The sequence below is a fragment of the Petaurus breviceps genome, unplaced genomic scaffold (genome assembly GCF_028583685.1).
Source record: "Petaurus breviceps papuanus isolate PSGF00001 unplaced genomic scaffold, PetGlider_PUasm1.0 187, whole genome shotgun sequence".
Taxonomy (NCBI): Eukaryota; Metazoa; Chordata; class Mammalia; order Diprotodontia; family Petauridae; genus Petaurus; species Petaurus breviceps.
In genome coordinates, this window is record NW_027185799.1 from 25,472,493 (window position 1) to 25,483,373 (window position 10,881).

General features: G+C 39.7%; 1 pseudogene; it reads left to right on the forward strand.

The window, feature by feature from the left end:
* The first annotated feature begins 2,302 nt into the window (after nucleotides 1-2,302).
* Nucleotides 2,303-10,513, forward strand: LOC138163066 (mitochondrial coenzyme A diphosphatase NUDT8 pseudogene; annotated as a pseudogene).
* The last annotated feature ends 368 nt before the right edge of the window (nucleotides 10,514-10,881 follow it).

Genomic DNA, 10,881 nt, shown 5'->3' on the forward strand with positions numbered 1-10,881 from the left:
TGGCTTGTTCAATTTCTTTTTCTAAGATAGGGTTATTTAAATATTCTATTTCCTCTTATGTTAATCTGAGCAATTTATATTTTTGTAAATATTCATCCATTTTACCTAGATTGTTAGATTTATTGGCTTATAATTGGGCAAAATAACTCCAAACAATTGTTTTAATTTCCTCTTTATTCGTGGTTAACACATCCTTTACATTTTTGCTACTGGTAATTTTAGTTTTCTTCTTTCTTTTATTTAAAAATCAACTTAATCTCTGGGGATCAAATACGGGCTCAGATACTTAGCACCCACCCAGAAATAACTGACCATGTAACCTTGAGCAAGTTACTTAACCCCGATTGCTTTAAAAAAAAATCAACTTAATCAGTGGCTTATCTTTTTTTTTTTTCATAAAATCAGCTCATAGTTTTATTTAGTAGTTCAATGGTTTTCTTACTTTCAAATTTATTAATCCATCCTTTGATTTTTAGAATTTCTAACTTATTGTTTAATTCAAGATTTAAAATCTTTCTTTTCCCTGGCTTTTTTGGTTGCCTACTCAATCCATTGCTTTGTTCTTTCTCTATTTTATTGATATAGGTATTTAGAGATAAAAAATTTCACCTTAAGTAGTGTTTTGGCTGCATCCCATAAATTTTCATATGTTGTTTCATTGTTGTCATTATCTTTAATGAAATTATTTATCATTTCTGTTACTTACTCTTTGACCTACTCATTCTTTAGGATTAAATTATTTAGTCTCCAATTAATTTATAATCCATGTTTCCACTGCCCTTTTTCAAATGTAATTTTTATTGCATCATGATCTGAAAAGGCTGCATTTAATATTTCTGCCTTTCTGCACTGGATTGTGAGGTTTTTATGCCCTAATATATGGTGAATTTTTGTGTAGGGGCCAGATATTGCTGAGAAAAAGGTATATTCATTTCTCTCCCCATTCAGTTTTCTTCAGAAGTACATCATATCTAACTTTGCTAAAATTATATTTACCTCTTTAATTTCTTTCTTTTTTTATTTATCTAGTTCTGAGGGGGGGAGGAGGGAAGTTGAGGTTCCCCACTAGCATAGCCTTACTATTTCCTCCTGTAACTCATTTAATTTCTCCTTTAGAAATCAGGATGCTATTCCATTTAGTGCATATATGTTTAGTATTGATATTACCTCATTGTCTATGGTAGAAGATGCTTGTCTTTACTGGAAATTCTTGTTATGTCAATTCAAAAGCATTCCTTCTTCAATTTCTGACCATTCTGCCTCTTCTTCTATGCCTCTTATGATTTTCTGAAAGTCTATGGCTTAATGCAGGGATTCTCAATCTTTTTCATTTAATGAACCCCCTTTGGCATTCTGGTGAAACCTATGGACTTCTCAGAACAATGTTTTTAAATGTGTAAATAACTGAAGAAAATGCTAAATTTTTGTGAGAGTAATGAAAATAAAGATATGACTTTTTTCCCATCCAGGTTCACAGACTGAATTGAAACCTATACATTGATCCTTTGAGTGTTCAAGGACCCCAGGTTAAGGATACCTGACCTAGAGCAATTGTCTGATTCTATGTACCCAGGAATAGCCCATGTTTGTAGAAAGCAATGTATTCAAATGAGTCATTCTCCAATATATACATGGTCAAAAAATTTAAGCAGTTTTCAAAGGAAGAAATCCAAACAACAACCAAATTTTAAAAATGTTCTAAATTACTAATAATTAGAAAATTTCAAATCAAAACAACTTTTAGGTTTCACCTCATACCCATCCAACAGACAAAGATGACAAAAGAAAAAATGACAAATGTTAGAGGGACTTCAGGAAAGCAGTTATAATAGTGAACCTGGGAATCAGCCCAGCCATTCTAGAAATCATTTTAGAACTATGCCCTCAAAATTATTAAACTCTGCATACCCTTTGACCCAGCTATACCACTACTAGGCCTATCAAAGAAATCAAAGAAAATGGAAAGGGATTTGTATGTACAAAAAATACTTATGGACATCTCTTTTCATGATAACCAAAAATTGGAAACCAAGGGGAACCAGTTGGAAACTATCCCCATCGAGGAATAACCAAGCAAATTGTATTATATGGATGTAATAGAATATTATTGTGTCATAAGAAAGGATGAAGGGAGGGGCAGCTAGGTGGTGTAGTGGATAGAGCACCAGTCCCGAAGTCAGGAGGACCTAAGTTCAGATCCAGCCTCAGACACTTACTATCCGTGTGACCCTGGGCAAGTTGCTTAACACCAGTTACCTCCCCCAATCCCCCTCAAAAATAAAACAACAAAAGAAACGATGAAATGGATGGTTTCGGAAGAAATTGGGAAGACCTCTTTGAACTTATTCAAGTGGTATGAGCAGAAGTAGAAGAACAATCTATACAAAGATAAAAACATTATTGAGAAAAAACAACTTTGACAGACTTTAGAATTCTGATCAATGAAATGATAAAATGTGAATAAAAAAAAAAGATGAAGCATGATGCTTGACTCTTTCCAGAGAGGTGATATTTAAAATATAGAAAGAAACATACATTTTTTTAGGCATGGCCAATATGGGAGTTTATTTTGTCAGATTACACATATCTTGAAAGCTTTATTTTTTGTGTTTTTTAAAATGTTGTTCAAGATGGGGGTTGAAGGGACAAATGAAATAGAAATAAAAAGTTTAAAAAAGAAGTATGAGTAGCAGGGCCATCAAAGATACATGTCTTGAGAAATTTTTTACAAAAAAAAGTACAACCCAACACATTGAAATTATTATTAATTTGTATGTTATAAATATCTATATTATATTATTTTATTTTGTATTTGAGATTGGCTTATATGTTAATAAAATCAGAATTAAATTTTTTATGAGGTTGTATAGTGGATAACTGTCAAAGTCAGAATTTAGACACATTTGAGGCTGTATTTGAATTCCTGCTGCACAGGAGGAAGATGGCAAGAGGGCCAATTTCAGTTCAGTTGTTTTTTAGTCGTATCTGATTCTTCATGAGCACATTTTGGGTTTCCTTCACAAAGATACTGGAGTGGTTTGCCATTTCCTTCTCCAGTTATTTTTACATATGAGGAAACTGAGGCAAACAGGATTAAATGACTTGGCCAAGGTCCTACAGCTAGAAAGTATCTGAGACTGAATTTGAACCCAGCAAAATGAGTCTGCTTGACTTCAGGCCCAGTGTTCAATCTACTGTACAATTTAGCTGCCCCAAGAGAGCCAATTAGAGAACTCTAGAATATCTCCTCACTAAGGGGCAGGACCAACAGCAACTCTGGAACTTCCTTCACTCTAAATATATCTATGCCTGAATTAAAAGGGGTTTAAACTTTTCAGGTAGCATTCATATATAATGTACTTTGTTTTTAGCCCTAAGAGGTCCAACCCAAATGCCCTCTGCTTCATGACAGACATTGGAAAGGAAAAGCAGGACAAGCAGAGATCAGGAAAGAAAGATTCTTTTTAAGAAAAGACCACAGGGATCCCCAATAAAGACAAATGCCTTCTAGAATCTCTTGCAGGAGCAATCTAGGACTCCTTTTCAAATATAATCTTTATAAGCCAAAATCTAGTTGTCAATGTGAAGTATATATGAAGGATTTAGGGATCTCAAGAGACCATGTAGAATTTTTTTTAAGCCAATCTCGTAGAAATACTTTATCCCAAGGAGAGAGAGAGAGACACTAACACTGATCTGACATCAGACCCTTAGGTAGCTAGAAATGAATAGGACTTCATAAAGATGAATGGGGGGTATGTCAGGTTTAAAACTGGCATTTCCAGACTTCCTCAGTTGAGAATTGTACCCCCTGCAAATTCTCAGTCTAATAGGGAGAAATTTCAAGGGAGAATTGAAGGGCAAGAGTGGTTTTAACACCAATTTTCTCATCCATTTTGTTCAATTCTTTGTTGAAAGATTTTTCTTTTGGGAGTAGAACCTCAATCCCAAAGCCTATTGGTATGGTTCTCTCTGATTATTGGTTAATATCAGTGCTACACTGCTTATGTGAGAGGTAGGATGAAGCTGGCAAAGAAAGAAACAGAAGAACTCTTCACTTTTCATAGTTGAGTTTCTTTGGATTGGGGGCACTTCTGGCTTTCAGCTTCAAGAGAGAAAATGGACAATTCCAACCTCGCTTCAGATTGCTGGAGAGAAAGACTCTGGGAAGAAGGCTACAGGAGTTGGCAGTCTCTATAAGGACCTTATCCTCAGCATGCTGCCCTAGGGACTTGGGAAGTTGTTTCCACACTCCTAATGGAATAGCGTTTCCACTCTGTATTGTCTGGTACATATTCACCTATGTTGATTTTCTCTGTTTTCCCTTTTTTTGCTATTCAACTTGGATAAATGGGTGTCTTAATTACCTTCTATATGTGTTCATTGTGAAACTGGTATTTGGTGGAGAGTTATAAAGCTTGGGGTTCTTGCTTGCCCCAACAATGAAAAGGTGATCAGAAGTTAGATTGAACTTGAAAAAATCACATCCCCTAGACCAGTAATACTTAAGTGAATAAAGAGATATAATTTCTCTAAGGAGAAATGAGTGGCCAGGCTTCCAACCTCAATCTGTTGTTTCTTTCCTGGTAGAAATTAAAGTCTCCCTTGGAGAAAGGAAGAAGAGGCTAAAATTCTAGTAGTATATTATTCTAGTAATTCTAGTAGTATAAAATTCTAGTAGTATATATAAATAGTAGTCTATTCTACTACCCTTTGAGTCGCACAATGACACTGTCATGCTAAGTGTGGGGGACAGCCCTCCTAACAGTAGTATGACTACATTTGGGGTGAATTCCAATAATTGGGGTGAAACAGTTGGAACCCACATTGTTATCAGAACCCATAGAAAACTGTCGACACAAACAAAAAAGTATTAGAGTAGAATAGTTAAAACTGAGACTTCCCAATGATTAGCACATTAAATCTTTAATAATAGGTATCCTCTACACACTCCTGTTTTCTTTCATTTAAGCTTTAGCCGCTGGCATTCTTTGCCTTAGAAGGGCTCTAATAAACTAAATAATCCCAAGAGGCTTTATTTTCTCCTTCCATATTCAGGATTCCAGCAATTCCTCTGGTAATCCAAAGCAGCTTGTTTTTATGCTTGCTGTCCTTATTCTGAAGCAGTATTATATTGTCATTTTTCCAGTTCCAATATATTTTTTGCATTTCCTTGAGTATAGTGGAAATAGTATGAGAAATGGAGAAGTGTAGGGAAAGGCATGAAGTGGGGGAAAAATAGTTTTCTTATCCAAAGTAAAAATCAAGAGATTATCTTCAATTTCATCATCTGCCCTTCAAACAGAGTCAATTAGGTTGGCTCTCTCCTAATGTTTATGCTAGTTTATTTATATATTTATATATTCTATTGCCAAAGAATTAAAAAAGACCTAGCATTTTAAAGCTACAAGAAACATTAGCAATCTGGTAGTCTAACACACACCCCACCCCCTCCTTTTATAAATGAAGAAATTGAGACCCAGACAGATTGGAAACTTTAGAATTTCAATTACAGAAGTTTTCAATATAGCAGAACCAGTCTTTGGTGGCAAGGAATCAAAAACTACTTCCTGGTGTGCCTGACTGTCAATGCTCACTGGTTTGGAAGGGGCACTCATTGTAGAAATTGAATGAATAATGAATTTACTATTCACCTTCATTTTTTTTAATCTTCCCTATTATCCAGGAGAGGCTGAAATAATCCAGAATAATAATAATAAGCCAGTCAGGAGGCAGAATGAGTGTTGTTCAAGTCTGACATACCAGCGATCCTTTGTCATGTCCACTGGGTGAACCTGGAACACCTCTGCTGTAACAGCAGCCACAGGGCTGGCTCAGACTGGTTCTCATATTGGCCCCAAATGGACAAAGCTTGCACAAACATTCTGGTTCTGGGTACTCTGCATTCCTCCTACTCTGTGGCCTCCTTTGTTGTAAAACCACATGAACCACTCCCTAAATCCCCTAGTCTTGGAGCAGACAGACCAGGTCTCCTGTTCCCAGATCATTTACGGTACTCACCCAATAAATGCTCCAAGTTTTGCACTTGAACTGTGCCTCTGTTCTCTCCGTTCAGGTGGACACTATACCTCAATTAATCACTCTGTCACAATTAATTATCACTGAACTTACCAATGAGACATGAATCTTCAGAAGCTTCGAGGGAAGGGAATGCCTTGTGGCATCTCCAGAGCCTTAAGGAAAGGATTTTTGATGGATGATATTTGATGGATTGTATCACTGAAAAGTTTTGGAAACTCCCAGAGAATTGTAGTGGGTCTCAATTTATGGAATGGTATGTTGGACACTGTTTTCCTATTAACCATCATTATACAATTGGCAGTTGTTTGAGTTCATGGTTTGATGGATTCATTTGAGTCCTTGAAATTTAAATTTCAGTTCTTTTAGTGAGGTAGGCCCTTTATGTACCTACTATCACTCAAAGAAACTCTCAGTCACTGTTCTTTCTAAAAAGAGAGGAACATCTATCAGTTCACAGAGCCTTGGATGGTAATGCAGCTTTTTTTTTTTGAGGGCAATTGGGGTTAAGTGACTTGCCCAAAGTCACATGGCTAGTAAGTGTGTCAAGTGTCTGAGGCTGGATTTGAACTCTGGTCCTCCTGACTCCAGGGCCAGTGCTCTATTCACTGTGCTACCTAGCCGCCCCCAGCTTGGAGAGTCTTTGCTAACAGGTGCCAGCTCTGTGACCCTTCTCATGTTCACTTAGCCTCTGACTCTCTCAACTTGCTCATCTGTAAAAGGGGAATCTGTAAAAAGGGGCAACTAGGTGATGCACTGGATAAAATGTTATACCTGGAGTCAAGAGGATCCAAGTTCAAATTTGTACTTAGACACTTACTAGTTGTGTGGCTCTGGGCTAGTCACTTAACCCTATTTGCCTCAGTTTCCTCATCTGTTAAATGATTTGGAGAAAGAAATGGCAAACTACTCCAATATCTTTGTCAAGAAAACCCCAGGGGAAGCTAGGTGGTTAACCCCAATTGCCCTGCCTTCCCTCCTCCAAAAAGCAAGCAAGCAAACAAACAAAAACCCAAAGGGGGTCCTGAAGAGTCAGCCATTACTGAAACTACTAGACAACAACAACAACAAAATGAGTATAATAATAGTGCCTATTTCCCAGGATGGTTGTAAAGATAAAATGGAATAATATTTGTAAAGCACTTTGCAAATCTTAAAGCACAATATAAATGCTAGTTGTTATGATGCTAATTTACTCCATGCTTATAGATGACAGATCCAGGGGAGACAAATCCAGGAACTTGTGGTCAAATCTCAGAATTAGCTGTTAAGGGTCACTTTCTACCTAGTACTGGGCTGGAAGGCTAACATTCTATTCATAAAACTCATTCAACAGATGGGAATATCTAGGACTTGGGAGATTGTCTGTGTGTCTGTCTATGTGCTGAGAAAGGTGCACAAGGATCTCTTCTCAGCATCTCTTTTCTAGGTTTCCTTCCATGTACAGAAGACTGGGTCAGAGGTCACTGTATGACCTGCTCCACAATAGTGCAGGATTTCTCCCAGAAGTCATTTCTCCACTGTGTTTGAAAGTTGCTTGAATACCTGCAATAATGATGACCTCAGGGTTAGGTTTTAGTGTGGGCCAACCAATCAGCATTTGGCTGTATTTTAATCACAAAAGCTGGCTGCTTAGAAAAATCTCTGAGCAGCCATATTTTGAGTCTTTACTTAGGCTATGATAGGAAGAAAAGATGGGCTAGTCACATGTGAAGGTCGAGAAATGACAGAAGGAAAACCAGTGTGTTCCACTGTTGCCCACTGATACTGGGGGTAAGTGAAGAAAACCTCCAGCACCTTGGGTGAACTTATTGTGGTGAGTTTTTCTCCATTTCAGGAGAAAATGAACAAAACCCTTTGGGAGCATAAATAAGCTGAATCTACCTTGTTAAAGGGAACTCTTAAATCTCTGAGATCATAGATCCATTTGAGTAAGGTCAGCATCCAAGAAATGTGTCTTATTAGAAGGAGACTAGTAGTGGTAGTGGGCAGATACAGTAGTGAAGTGGTGGCAGTCATTCTTTGTCCTTTTATAAAGTTTTGATTTTGCTATCCCTAGTGGTTACTTATGACAATTAATAAAATTTTAAAAAGCACTTATTAAGTACTTACTATGGATTAGGCACAGTCTCTGCCGTCAAGGAGCTCATATTCTATACTAAAAGGAATTCATCTAGTCTGTGACATACAAACAATAGTACTGTCTTCCATTAAGCCATGTTTAAAGTCAAATTCCTATAACTTGCCCTTTTTTAAAATTAAGTTTTATTTTTTTCAAACAGCAAAAATCTGCTGTTTCTCCTTCCCACCCCAAGTCATACCCCCTGCCATCAGATTGAGAATGGAAGAAAAATAAAATCCATTACAAACATGTATAGTTAAGCAATACAAATTTCTGTATTGCCTGTATCCAAAAAATATGTCTCATTCTGCACTCTGAGTCCTTCACTTCTCCATCAGGAGATGGGGAGCATATTTCATCATTAGTCTTCTGAAACTGTGGTTGGTCATTACACTGATCAGAGTTTCTAATTCTTTCAAAGTTATTTGTCTTTACCATATTGTAGTCATTATATAAGTTGTTCACCTGGTTCTATTTCGTTCTGCATAAATTAATAAAGTCTTTCCAGGTATAACCTGCCATCTTGATGGACTTGATACACTTTTCCTGGCTGCCATAATCAGTTCCAGTATGCCTAACATTAATTACCTTTTCCTGCTTCTGCTTCCACATACCCCTCCCAATCAAAATTTAAACAAGGAAAACTAAACTTAATTTTAAAATGTAGATTAGCATAATTAAGCACAAGGCCAATAAGGGCATAATACATCATTGATAAAATGTCTAGATTACACTTATGCGATACTAAAATTAATTGTTAGAGGTGGAGATAAATATAAAGGAGACTTTAGGCCATTTAGACTGAGAATTTGTAAATTATCTGCAAATCAACTCATTTTGCAGTAGCAAGCATCCTTGACTGATTATTTCTTAATATCCAAAGATTTTCAGGCTCCTCTTTTGAGTGCTTTCTCTTCTTATAGATGCCCCAGTTCAGTCTCTTAACTTTTCGGCCTCCGCCCTCCCCGAACTTCCCTCGGTAGGTGCACTCGCGCCCCAGCTCACACGCACAGCCCCCTCCGGCGCGGGGCTGGGGGCTCCCTAGGACTCCTCCTCGGGCCCTGACCCCCGCCGCAGCCATTTTGCTCCGGCTACTGGCACGGCGGGCCCAGAGCTCCAAGGCGCCAAGCTTCCCTCGCTGCTCCCAACTAGCAGGCAGCCCGGCCCCTGGGGAGGGAATGGCCTACCGAGCCAGAGGAGACCCCCCCCCAGCCACGCCCCGTCCCGTCCAGTGCCAATGAACAGCGATGCCGACAATTGCTGGAGGCCACCACGGCCAAACACCGCCCTCGGAAGGCCTCGCGGCTGTGCTGGTGCCTCTGTGTTTCGGGCACCGTGAAGCATACCTGCTCCACACACTCCGCTCCAGCTGCCTCGTAGGGAAGCACAAAGGGGACGTCAGTTTCCCAGGGAACCAGTGTGACCCTCAGGACCCCGATATTGTCCACACAGCTCTCCGGGAGACAAGGGAAGAGCTACGGTAGGCCTTCTCGTCCAAGAGGAGAACGTGTGGGGTGTCATGAAGCCAGTGAATGACCAGAGAAACTCCATCACTGACCCGGTCATTGCCCAGGTGGGGACCCTGGAATCTCTGGACCTCACGCCTAACCCACGGGAGGTGGATGATGTCTTCACCATGCCGCTGGCCCACCTGCTCCACCCCCGGAACCAGGGCTACACCCACGGCCTTCAGGGCTGCTACCGCTACACAATACCCATCTTCGTGCATGGCCTCTACTGCATCAGGGCCCCACGGCCATCTATCTTCACAGAGCCCGCGCTGGAGATGCTGGTGCCCGGCACTTAGACCACCCACAGCCCGTCTTGTGTCAGCAGAAGAGACACCAGCACGTAGAGGGCAGAAAGTTCTGCTGGGGGAACTAAAAAGAGTCACCCAGAACGTTGCCTCATCTTCTTTTGCCTTCGCTCCTAACTGAAGGACTGAGCCAGCCAGCTGGGGAATCCAGTACAGTGGGGGCTCTTTGTCTTTCCAAGTCAGCCACAAGTCAGGTTTTCACTCAACCCGGAGGAAGCCAGAGGTTCAGTCTGCACCAGCAATAAGCTGCTGTGGGAGGTGGCCAGAGACCTCACTCAGAAGGATGGGGGAGCGCCTCCCTCTCATCTCCTGGATTGGGTGGCAGCTGAGCTCGGCCCAACCTTCCCATCTCAACAGGACCCTGTTTGCAACTCCTGGAGCACAAGCCCATCTCCTGACTGCGGGACTTTGTATGGACTGCCTGTGGCACTGTGTCCACTTTCAGAATGTCAGCTTCTTGAGGGCAGGGCCTACTTTTTGCCTTACTTTGTATCTCAGTGCATAGCACAGTGAGTTGGGCACATAGCAAGCACTTACCAGATGTTTGTTGACTGACTGACTGACTTTGGAGACCTAGCCCTCCATCTAGAAAACAACCAACATAATTCCGCCTCGGTTCAGTGTAATAAAGGCTGCCTTCTTTGACCTGAAAAAAAAAAAAGAAAGAAAAGATACTTTCCACGACTGGTTTAACAAATTCCTTCGTCTGTTTCTCCATCAGTTTCTATAATAGAAGTCTTCTACATCTTCCAAGATTGTGTTTAAACACTAATTATAAAGTATACAACTTGCCTCAAAACTCTCAGAAATTTTAGATTTTCATATAAATTCATTAATCTAGACCAGGGATTCTTAGCCTTTTTTTGTGTGTGGCATGAACTACTTTGGCAGTTCTATGGAGCCT